The sequence below is a fragment of the Schistocerca americana genome, chromosome 8 (assembly GCF_021461395.2).
Source record: "Schistocerca americana isolate TAMUIC-IGC-003095 chromosome 8, iqSchAmer2.1, whole genome shotgun sequence".
NCBI lineage: Eukaryota > Metazoa > Arthropoda > Insecta > Orthoptera > Acrididae > Schistocerca > Schistocerca americana.
In genome coordinates this window covers 384,613,267-384,626,896 of record NC_060126.1, presented here as the reverse complement: position 1 = coordinate 384,626,896, position 13,630 = coordinate 384,613,267, and positions in this window count along the sequence as shown.

Sequence of the window (13,630 nt, the reverse complement as noted above, 5' to 3'; positions counted from 1 at the left end):
ATATTCTGGTAGTCTCAAGATTAAAGTGCTGTATCCACACCAGGACCTGAAAAGAGATTTCCAGAGTGAGTGCCAAATATATCAGTGAACTGTCATGTATGGGAAAAACTTGTGTAGAAATGTACAAGGGTAAGTCAATTATTATCCGCAATTTAGTTATATTTTTGTTTCTTTTGGTAACACTGTTGTTTTACATTCATGATGCATGCTTTGTTTATTTGTTGTTATATCTTTGCAGTTTTCAAGCTGCTAGGTTAGTTTCATTATCTCTGCTGTGCTGTTAATCATGGCTGCTCCGCTGTCTATTTGCACCAAAGAAAAGCAGTGTTCAGTGATCCATTTTTTGTGGTCAGAAGGCGTATCAGGGGCTGAAATTCATTGAAGACTGTTGGTATGGTATGGGAACAGTGTTTTGCCACAACAGAGTGTCTATGAATGGATTGAAAAATTCCGAAATGGTCGCACAAGTGTTATGCACGATGAAGGAGCCAAATGACCGTTTACCGCCACAAATGTAGAAGCCGTCGAGTATTCACATGAAATGATTCTCTTAGGCGGACGATTAACTTTTGAGAAAGTAGCACATTGTCTGTGAATTAGTCACAGTTCTGCCTACGAAATCATACATAACAGACTTGGGTTTCATAAAGTTTGTGCAAGATGGGTCCCAAAACAACTCACACAATTGTATAAACAAACACGCTTGGACATCTGCAAAAACCATGTAGATTGCTATGGTGACAAAGGGGCAACTTCTTAGATAGGATCATTACTGGTGACGACGTGGATCCATCATTATGAGCTGGAGAGTAAATGGCAGAGTATGGAATGGAAACATCCAAATTCAATGTGCAAGAGGAAGGCCAAGACACAACCGTCCACAGGAAAACCGATGCTTATGATTTTTTGGGACGCAGAAGATCCAGTACTGGAACACTGTGGGGAACGGGGCACAGCAATAAACAATGTGCATTACAGTGAGATGCTTACTGCCAGGCTGAAGCCTGCAATTCGAAGCAAATGCCAAGGATTGCTGTCAAAAGGTGTTGTGTTGTTGCACAACAAAGCCCGTCCACATACTACTGCTCACACTGTTGAAATGCCCAGAATTTCAAATCTGAAGTACTGGATCATCCTTGATATAGTCCTGACCTTGCCGCTTCTGATTATCACTTGTTTGGTCAACTCAAACAGGCATTAAGGGGCTGTTGATTTGCCTGGGACGAAGCACTGAAAGGAGCGGTGCATTTCTGACTCGCAGTTCAACCGAGAACCTTCTTTTATGAGGGCATCAGGAAGCTTGTACAATGATGTACCAAGTGCATTGAAATGCAAGGAGACTATGTCGAAAAATGATGTTCTAAAAGTTTCCTATTTGATTACAATAAAATTTTATAACTACTTTGCGGATAATAATTGACTTACCCTCGTGTAACTGATGGTGTTAAGTTACTGAAAGAGAAGAAAGCTTTACATAGTCTCTGGACAAACAAATTTTCATTGGGTTGTGTATGTAATGTAAAATTTATGCACTTAAATATGTGAGGAGATTAATTTTGTAATTGTATAAATAATGTGTTTTTCCAACAGATAGTTATCAAGGAATATTTCTGTGAGATCAAGGAATATTTCTGTGAGATCAACAGCAAGTTATTAATTCGTGGCTATAGTGTGCCTTATATTATGATTTTGGTCTTTTCTGTGTATTAATAAGATAAAATCTCTTATTCGAAAGTTAGGATTTGTATATGCCTTGCTAATGGGTTAATTTATATGTTTAGCTGCATTGCAAGAAGAATGATATTAGCTGGAAATGGTTGGGTAAATAAACTCATAAGTCAGTGAGTACCAGGAAAAATTAATTCTCACCAGTAATGACTGAATTTTTAACAGTGAAATTCTTAGACTGTGTCCCTTCAGATAGTTTCTGTTCAGATGAGTTTGTGAGTCTGTTTATATGGTGATTGTGTTCGGTTTAATGTTATGTGCTTTTGTTGTCCAATAGGTGGAACTTGGTACCAGCATCTGCAGCGTCCTTGGGGATAAGTAGAGCTAAATGGTTACACTATGCCTCTGCATATTTTATTGCAAGAGTATGCTGAGCAGGAATGTCAGGCATGGGTGTGAATTGAAAGGTTTTTGGTTTTTGTATTTGACAACATTTTAACATCTCTATGGCATCAGATTTCCCTAGTACTAAGGTTTATTAAGTGGAGCTGAATTCGTGAGTGATTCTGGGGCAGTTTGGCCTGTTGTAAAAAATATGAGCAAGATAAACCAAATTTGCTCTGTATGTACAAAGACAATCACATGTGTGCAAAAATGAACTGAAGCAATTATGCAGGTATGGTAGACTGAATGGACCAAACTGTGGTGGTCAGTCAATTCGAACTGGAAATCTAGTACGAGTGAAGTGGCTGTGATGAGTGTATAGTTCTTGCAGGTGAGGTATGATGTTGAACTATGAACACAGATAATGAAGTGACATGGAAAGACAGAAAGGTCTTTGTGCATATGGACTTCTGTCTGTGAGCCGACATATCCAGAGGATCCACCAGTCAACAATATGCGATACGCAAAGCTGCTCATTGGCCGCACATGTGGAAGCATGAACAGTTTTTCAGGAACTCGTTGGATGGGGCTTGTTCTGTATCTTTGTACAAACATGAGTCATCTGTTCATGAATGATACATAATATTTGCCAGTGATAATGTCACATTTCATTAACCTCAGAATTTTCAATCCCTAATTCTTCCCGATTCCAGTAATAGCAAAACTGATATTAACACACTACTCCTCCTCAAATCTATTCATATAATGTGCATAACCTAGTTTCTTTTATGAAGTTTTTCCATGATTTTATCTCATATTTTTGTTTGAATGTTTGATGTTGCTCTGCCACTGCTCTTGCTGTATGGCACTATCTGAGACATGTTTGCTGGCACTTGCTAGGCACTTCAGTCCAGAACCGCGCTGCTGCTATGGTTGCAGGTTCGAATCCTGCCTCAAGCATGGATGTGTGTGATGTCCTTAGGTTAGTTAGGTTTAAGTAGTTCTAAATCTAGGGGACTGATGACCTCAGATGTTAAGTCCCATAGTGCTTAGAGACATTTGAACCATTTTTGAGAGATGTTTCCAGTAATCTGATCAGTGTAGAAAAACAATAATCTTGTTTAACTTTCATGCAAACCAAATTGCTAACATTGATGATATACTACCATACCCCATCCATATATATACCCACACAACTACTATCTGAAATATTTATGGCATACAAAACTCTTACTTGAAATGTTCCTGACATGAAGATTTAGGAATTTCACATCAGATGAACTTTATTACAAACTCTTTGTGCGCACTCGCAGTGTCAGCCAAGATTTCAGCTCGCAGGCCAGGCCTGGGGCTGTGTCCAAACCATGAGTCTCACTTCACATTTCCCCCACCGCCACACCTAGCTGCCTGAGCGTGGGGAGGGGGAAAAGGGTAAAACAGCGAAAGTGCCGCATTGAAATGGCAATGCAGTCACACAAAATACTACTTAGTTATATATTTTTACATTTCTCAAGAACATAAGTCACAAACAATACAAATTTTCAGTAACCATCTTGTGGAGCAGTTCTTCATCCCAAATTTTCAGTATTACTTAATTATTTTTGGCTCACTGAAAACATAATATGTATAATTTTTAGCTGATAGAAACTGTCGACCTGTGGACAGATGCAGACAGCTCAAAGTTTCACTCTCAAGCTGCCATGTAATCGCCACTTATTTAGTTTCGTAATCGAAAAAAGGTCTTTCACACAACTATGTCAATCGAAAAATTGCAACATTTTTGCAACCTTGTTATGGAGTCTTGGAAACTCTTGTTGAGGAAAGCATTGTAGACATCCTGGACAGTTTGAACATAAAATGATTTGTCATTAATTACCTTCCAGGTCAATCAGTTACATCTGCACAAGCACACTGCACTTTCAACTGAAATGGTAAATGGTCTCAAAAACAGCTCGGAATTTGCTCTTTAATTGTCAACTAAATCTTTCAATTCTTTCTGCTTGGTTTCGTAATGTTTCATAGCAAATATGCAGTACGGTTACCTGTTGCTTATGCAAGTTGAGCATTCTCACCCCTCTCTTCTGTCATTCCCGTTAATTTTAAAGGATTGCAAACAGATACTGGACCTGTAAAAGTCTTTCACATCACGAAGAAATAGCGCAGGTTAAACAGTGCTGAGCCAACGGCCGTGCTGCAGTGATAACACTGGTTCCCGTCAGGCCACAGAAGTAAATTGCTGTCGGGCTGGGTTAGCACTTGGATGGGTGATCATCCACTCTGCCGAGTGCTGTTGGCACCGGGGGTTCACGCAGCCCTTGTGAGTGAAACTGGGGAGTTAGGAGCTACTTGATTGAGAAGTAGCGGCTCCGATCTCATAAACTAACATACGGCCGGAGAGCGGTGTGCTGACCACATGCCCCTCCATATCAGCATCCAGTGACGCCTGTGGGCACGTGCCCTTAGCGCTAGGACTTCACCCGAAACAAGTTCCACCCATTCACCCCCCTCCATGCCTATCCTTAATGCGAGGCCCTCCCCTTAACAGCCGCCGGTTCTGCTAACTGGAAGCTACATCAAAGTTGCTATCGTCACAATCCAACACATATTAGACTGTGATGAATTTCAATAATGATAAGAAGTTTTTCTGGATAGTAATATAATATGAATGTGTATTATTAAAGAAATAAAAATATTTATAGAGAATTGAAAGCATTGCCAGTAATAGAAAACAAAAAAAATAATGTGAGGTTTTTTAAGGGCTATAATGACAAATTTTCATTAACTAATTCACTTATTATAATACGTTCATTTGAGGGAAACAGCAAAGCAAACATACAATGTGAAGACAATAGTCTTGAATCTGTTATGTCGGTAGTAAAGCCACGGATGTAGTCGAATAACTCTACTGTCTAAAATCAAGTCATTTTGTTTAGGTAGGCCCACATAGTGGCTCACAAAAGTTAAAGAGTATAAGAATGCCGTAAAGTAGATATGCCTAATGAAAGCAGTAAGATATTTGCTTATATGACATATTTTGTTAGTATTTGCATGGGTAATGGGTGAATTTTAACTTCTAAATTCTTCCAATGCCATCCCTGCACATTATAAACGAGGTTATAAAGAATTGTGGCTGTTTCTGTGTGATTAGTGTCCTATATGCCATTGCAAACGTTTCAGGAACATAATCTGTCGTTATTCTCTGTCCTGTCTGGTTTTAACCAACAGATTTATTAATTTCATAAATGTCATTCAAACAATTTTTTGAAAATAATAATGATGATGTGTATGTTTCTCACAGAGAAGTTATGGAGGAAATAAATGCTGTAGTGTTTCATGGCTGTAAAACGTCCTTCATGCTATGCTAGTTCTTCTTCCACCCCTAAAACTTTTCAGCAAAACTGTTCAGTGAATAACACGCAAAAGCAGCTTGGATCGATCTGGCAAGAACAAAGTAATTTTGATGTCCTTTGGCAGTATAGTGAACATTGGTGCTTGTTCCACATATATTGTCTGAGTTCTGAAACTGAAGTGTCAACTATACTGTGATTCCACTTTCTCCAAGCATGTTATTCTTTGAGGGTAGATTTTTCCAGTTTTAGTTTTGGGTGCTTTTTCTTGCATAGAAGCATGCTTCTTCATAGACTGTTCATCCTAATACTGAGTTCTCATGTTTAAAGAATTCCATGCTAAATTGTTTTCTCTTATGTTTGCTGTGGAGGTACCTGGCACAGCTGAAACCAATTGTGCACGTTTTTTGTAACACGTCTTCTAATTATCTGGCAAAATTTAACACCTAACAAAATATTAATTTAACATTCACTCCAAAAAGTCTGAAAGTTATGTCTGTTTGCATAAGCTTTAAATCTATTGTAATTTCACAGTTGTGTCTTGAAATCAATTTTTAATGTGCTGGAAAAACTTTTGAACTGTACATGTATACTTCACCACAATATGAGTAAAGAAGCACTTCCGTTTTTTAATTGTTTGTTATTATATGTTAACCAGTACCAGTGTCATTGTATATTCTACAACTTAAATTAATTTCACTGGCAAAGTCCTGATAATAGGGTGTGAGGGAGAGGGGTCAATGGAAACATCCGATGCCCTCGCTTGTGGTTTGTGACGTCATTATGGCGCGGAGTTTATGATGTTTGACTTTTGAATTATTGAGGTGTTGTGATTTGTGGTTTTGTTTTTCGTAGTTGTAGGCGTTGGTTTTTTCTTATCAATAGTTGTGGTTGACCAATACAGGTCAAGGGAAATGACTGATTAAAATTTTGTAGTTTTATATGTAGATATTGGTGTTTTGGTATTGTCAGGTGTGGTCAAGCGAAATGTCTGATTCCAATTTCCGTTACTTTTTGCTGTTGGCGTTGTTTTGGTATCGTCAGCTGTGGGTGACCTCTTATTTATACGTATTTCCATGTTTGTTGCTGTGTGTATGAAGTCGCATCATAGGCACCATTATGGAGATGCTTAGAATAGCCATTTCCGTCATATTGATGACGTCATGGGTCAAAGCAGATGGGTGGAATTGGACACTTCCATAATCCCAGGGAGAGATAGGTGGTATACTATAAATTTTTTAAAACATCTGTGCAAAGTTCCATCCTTATTGACATAACATTTGTACAATTGAAAGTGAAGGAATAACATGAAAATAAAATCCATAAGCTACTTAGTTTTGTATGGAGATACCTTAATATGAGCAACATACAACCAAGATCTTATGAAGCACTCTGTACACATTTTCTCCTAAAAAAAATAAAAAGTTAATGTTAATATAGAATGAGGCAATTAAATAATACTATTGGCTCTGTTTTTGGCTTGTGGAACTCAGTATATGAAATGATAAAGATGTAACATGTTTAGTATAACTTATTGCGAAAGACTGGATTATATACTTGAAATGTTAAAATAATTGTGCAGTTTCATATTTATGACCAAATGAAGAGCATTGAGATAACAGATTTAATGTGAAAGATTTAATTTTGGTACTGAAAAATTTAATCTTTCCCAGTATTCTGTGATAGGTTCTTGTGAACTTGTATCATCCTCTTTTGGCGATACAAATTTATTCCCCTTTCTGACAAGCGATTTAACTACATTTTTTTCGCATTGTTCCCTGGCATATTGTTCACCAAATTAGTGCTAATGTCCTCATTCAGAATCTGGTTTAATATTAACCCACTGCACATTAAATAATGAAAAGTTTTCACTAATGCAACAGGCAATGAAAGAATTTATGAATGTTTCTTCTTGAACAGTCTGGTTGCTGTTAGGTATAAACTGGAAGTCTGTGCCATTTCCAATCAACAATCTCATTTACTGTATATTTCCTGATGCTACAGAGACTGTGCACTTGAGTGTTTGGGAGAGACCTGGTATTATTCCAATGCAGCTGTACCTGGTCAGCGTAGGTTTTCACCTTCACCACTGGAACTTACATTATCATCAGTCCTCTAGAACTTAGAACTACTTAAACTTAACTAACCTAAGGACATCACACACATCCACGCCCGAGGCAGGATTCAAACCTGCGACCATAGAGGTTGCGTGGTTCCAGACTGAAACGCCTAGAACCGCTCGGCACACCGGTTGGCTATTTATTTTACTGATGAAAATGGAAGTGAAAGACATCATACACTCCTGTATGTTCTTCTATTAAAGGAAACCACAGGAGAACAAACTGAAATTAACAGAGGTTGCACTGCACCCCTGGCCATCCTTATTCTTAGCCGATAAAAATCTGTAGTAGGGAGGGACACAGTAAAGGGTAACTGGAGTAAGTGAATCCATGTATAAAACCCTGCAAATTTATTTTTCAGTAATAGAAGTTCCATTGCTGCAAATGGGTTAGAATAATAATTATAGTCATTTATTTTGAGATGTGTTAATTTGGAAACAAACTTGTAACTTTCCACAGAGTTGCCATATACTTCTACAGATTGTTAGTTTTTCATCACTAACCATGATCATTGAATGCAGCAACTGTGAAAGAAATCAGATATTTTAGTTGAAAATGTTTACCTTTTGTGTTGTTCTCATCAAGTGAACCATTAATCAATGTGTTCATTACATTTGTAAGGGAATTGACCAAATACACAGTTCCAACCCATCTAATATAAAATGATCCTCTGGAAGTGAAATATGTTGTCAATATATGCTCTCATAGAAGCTGCCACTTTTGGAACAACTGCAGTCAAGGTATTAATGAGTTATTGGAAGATGCTCTAGGTTGATATACAATATACATATACCAGTAAATGCACGAGTAGGTACATACAAAAGAAATTCACTCTTCCTCTGATATTTACATAGTAACTCAGGATTAACATAGTCTTCTACAGATTGATAACTTTAAATGGTGGTTATTGAGTTATGCAGTTAGCTTGGTTTTAAATTATGTTGGCTCAAAACTGTAACTTTCAAGTGTGTTGAAAGTTTATTGTGACACAACAAAAGCACTTCCCCAGAATTTGAATATGGGTGGGAAGTCTTATGTGTATCGCATATTGTAACTTGTAATGATTATATATTACATGATGTATCTGAAATTTGTTGTAACTAACAGAGACAAACATCACAAGTATTGCCGCTTCCCTTCAAAGGCCTTCTGCATAAATGCTCAAAGAGCCAAAACATTTTTGCTTGTTTGTGCCAAAGAAAAGGTTTGGATATCATAGTACATATTAAAGTATTTTCAGCTAGTAAAATATTTTGAGAATATGAAAATTTATGATGTTCCAGATTACATCCAGTCCCACCTAGACCAAATAAACAGGCTCTTGTGTAGCACTTTCATTTCTCTGTAGCTAATGAGACTATTTTCTATACTTTAGGTGCACAGGAGCAAACACATCTGATAATTTAGTAATTTATAACTATGCTCTGAACATTAATTTCTCATCAATTTAATTTTTTTATATGACTGCACCTTGTGTTACAAAGATCATGTGAAAAAGTCTGCTAGTAAGAAATGGTTATGAAATTACTTGTCATCCAGAATAACAATACTGATCAAAATGAAAGTATCTTCAACTACTAGTGTCTTTTATGCAGAACAAAATCACAAAGCTATTACATTACTGTGATGTTTCAGCAGCACCACTTCAGATCTCCCACACAATTACTAGTTTGCAGCTATGTAAAATGAGCAAGGAAATAAATAAAAAAAACACACACACAAATTCTAAAATGACATACTTTTATTGACTCAGTAAAATTTGTATAACAACTTAACACATCAGAACCAAACAAATGTGGGAACAAATTGTAAGTGGCATACAAGTGGACATCTGATAGGTCAAATAGTCAGTTGGCTTTGGTATTGTGATGTGCACAACAGTAATGCTGAAGTTCAACAGTCAGAAATAACTCCAGTATAAATAATTAAAAGATTTTCAGTGCTTACTACAATGAAACAACTCTGAATATTTCCAAAGGGACAGAAGCATGTGTCTCAGCTTCACCCAAAATAATAATCTTTCTTGAGTGTTTTGAAATAACTCAGAACTCCACTTAAATTATGATTACTGTTGATTGAGGGACCCAAACATCATTACTGGCTCACTTCCCATTTTCCAAAAATACTGTGAGGCTTACGCAATGAAGACAATACTCTTGAGTAAAATTATATAAAAGGACAAATAACTCCCAAAGGTCATTTAAAAAAAAAGTAACAGACACAATTACAAATAAATTAGTGGGGTCTAGTGTAGCAGGGGATACAACCCGTCGGCTTTAGACAATGACGTCACAAGTTGCCAGATAGCAGTTTACCATTGTCGCTTTTGCTGTTATCTTTCAGTTTCGTTTTTTTACTGATTGCTTAATAAAGTGGATCTGTTTATTCCATCTCGTGAGATTTTTTTTTTTTAAAAGCCAAAAAACACTTATCAGCCACTGAAGGGAGCTACAACACTAGGAAGAATCGCTTCTCGATTGGCGACTTGTGACGTCAATGTCCAAAGCCGACGGGTTGTATCCCCTGCTACACTAGTCCCAATTAGTGTATACATTAAATCATACCCTACAGTGTGCCAAAATGTAGTAAATTAGGATAGGTCCTTATATGGACATAACACAATCAAACAAAAATGCTGGGCACCAATAAAATAGCAAATCTAGAATGAGACTTGCAAATTACGCTGATCAAAATGTGAGAACTGAGAGATGACATTATATTTTTTTCATTTACACGGAAACATACATACATACATACTAGCTCACAGTGAGATCATACATGATACATCTATTTACAAAACAATAAATATGCTAACACATCATCCACAGATTCTGTGTGAAGTGGTTTTCATGGACGTGAAGTAAATAAAGAAGTCTTAAACATATCTTCATTTAAGAAATAATAATAAACTTTAAATACAATATGTAAATCCACAATATACTGGAGTATAAAAAATTCATAACTTTTTGTAGCCACACACCATCAAACAGAAAATCAGTTTACCACACTTATTTACACAGAACATATTACTCATTTGAACATGCACAGAGGTAAAATTTTCCATAAAATTTATGTTATTTGGTACACCAGTTAGTTCTACAAATAAATTTGTGAATGGTGTAGAGGAAGTTGGCCACCAGTTAACCATTTAACCTTCTCTTAAATTGAATGTATTACTAGTAACACATTTTGAAGAGACAAGTTATTTAAATGGTGTGTTCTTGAACAATGAACACCTTCTACACCAAAGTAACTACATTTACATCTTTACTGTAGATTAATCTTATTTCTAGTATTGAAACGTGAGCTAAGCTGTTGATTTAAAGAGATACTGTACAGTGTGGCTATTTTTACCACTTGTAGCTGTATGTTGTAATAGTGTTTTAAAATGACAGCTTTTAAATGTGAAGTTTGCGGAAACGAGTACAGTTACAGCAAGACTCTGAAGAGGTATATAGCCACAGTCCACTTACAGAAACTGAGGAAATGGTGCCTCCTGTTACAAATAATTATTGTTCGTGTACCTACCACTGTTATTTATGCGACAAGGATTTTACTTGTTAAGGTAGTTTAAAATGGCATCAACAAAGTATTCATGGCGAACCACAACAGAAAAGGTTTAAGTTGATGATGTGTGCATTTGAAACCGATTCTAAAAAGTGCTGGATGGATCTTTCCAGTCTGCACAAGCGTTATGTGACTTTCTCCAAATTAGAACTCTGCACCATTTCTTGAATTTTTTGGACAGTAGAAAATGAGATTCCTGTAGCAGTGTCTTCAGCTATCTTCATCCGTTCTTTTTCCGTCAGGTTGAGACGACTTGGGTCCAGATCATGACCAACATTAGTGGACACAAAAGTAACGTGGCATTTTCCTTCTTTGTATTGAACTTTAATCTCTTCAGGCACTTTCCATTGATTTTTGTTGCTTCCTGTTTAATTTAGATGTCGTCTTCCATCACCTTTGGAGGTAAACTGACCTGAGCGATGGCAAACATATTAACATGTGGGGCCGTCATCCTAAAATTTAGTGCCACAGCTTTTAATGAATGAATGAATTTGGAATGTGTAGCACATTCCAATACTTCTCTCCATTTTAAAAATACTTCTTCAGGGCTTCTGGTTTCACACATAATGCACGTGCAGACTGGAAATGATCCATCCAGCACTTTTTATAATCGGTTTCAAATGCACACATCGTAACTTAAACCTTTTCTGATATGGTTCGCCATGAATATTTTGTTGGTGGCGTTTTAAACTACCTTTACAAGTAAAATCCTTGTCGCATAAGTAGCAATGGTATGTACACGAACATTCCTTACCTGTAACAGGAGGCATCATTTCGGTCAGCTTCCGTGGATGAGCTGTGGACATATGGCTCTTCAGAGTTTTGCGGTAACTGTACTCATTTCCGCAAACTTTACATTTAAAAGAACTCATTATAAAACACTATTACAACACACGAAACGCTTTTCACACGCAAATAGTTCACGCACAAATGGTACACGACAAAACACTTTTCACACGCAAATAGTTCATGCACAAATGGTACTGCAGTGTATTAAACCGAACGGGTAAAAAGACAATGCTAAACCGCAGCGGGCAGCCGAACGCGGAAACCACGTGGGTCAACTGAAACGATGCTTAGGCGACGAACAAAGACAGGGAAAACTGGGGGTAAGCCGCGGGTGAATGGGCGGGACTAGTTCCGGAGGGGGTCGCATGTGTGACGAGGTTGAGTGAGTGGGACTTGTTCCGGGTGAAATCCTAGCGCTAACGATTCCTCCTGTGGTCTGAGGATGACACGGCGGCCGGTCGATACGGTTGGGTCTTCATGGCCTGTTATGACGGAGTTTAGTTTGAACAGGGCTCATAGCTTGATTCTGCCGAACTGAGGACAGTTGCGGCGACCGAAAAATGCCACATCGCAGTGCTGAATGAACTGTCGCGCTCCTCCTGGTACTTCCGAGAAGGACTGAGCAAAGCCGAGTGACAGCCTCGCCTTGGCCTCCCCGCGGTCCGCACAGGCTGCACGTGTGAAGTTAGGCCTACTGTGGCTCTCACTGGTAGCCTATGCAACAAACTTTGAATTTCAATCATTTTGTCTTGAGGTACAACGTTAATCTGAATGTACAAAACCTTAAATACAAGGTTGAAAGCTCTTCTTGTAGTTTTGCCCCAACTCTCCTAAAGATCTTGAACGGAGGAGCGTAAAAATGATAAACCAGGGATTTCAAAATTTTTAAACGTTGAACGTATTAATAGCGGTAGCACTAATAATGTTAATGTAGATGAAACGTGTGTACTATGGGCACAGAAAGTAATAACACTAAGAATTGAAAACTTGAACTGAAAAACACAATCATCTCTCAATTGTGTGATGATAAAAAATGGTACTTCGAAAGCAAAATATTGAACAATGACATAAGTGTGAAGTTCGCACTACTGCTTTTATACAAATATTGATAATGTTACACACACACATATATACAGGGTGTTTCAAAAATGACCGGTATATTTGAAACGGCAATACAAACTAAACGAGCAGCGATAGAAATACACCGTTTGTTGCAATATGCTTGGGACAACAGTACATTTTCAGGCAGACAAACTTTCGAAATTACAGTAGTTACAATTTTCAACAACAGATGGCGCTGCGGTCTGGGGAAAACTATAGTACAATATTTTCCACATATCCACCATGCGTAGCAATAATATGGCATAGTCTCTGAATGAAATTACCCGAAACCTTTGACATCGTGTCTGGCGGAATGGCTTCACATGCAGATGAGATGTACTGCTTCAGCTGTTCAATTGTTTCTGGATTCTGGCGGTACACCTGGTCTTTCAAGTGTCCCCACAGAAAGAAGTCACAGGGGTTCATGTCTGGCGAATAGGGAGGCCAATCCACGCCGCCTCCTGTATGTTTCGGATAGCCCAAAGCAATCACACGATCATCGAAATATTCATTCAGGAAATTAAAGACGTCGGCCGTGCGATGTGGCCGGGCACCATCTTGCATAAACCATGAGGTGTTCGCAGTGTCGTCTAAGGCAGTTTGTACCGCCACAAATTCACGAAGAATGTCCAGATAGCGTGATGCAGTAATCGT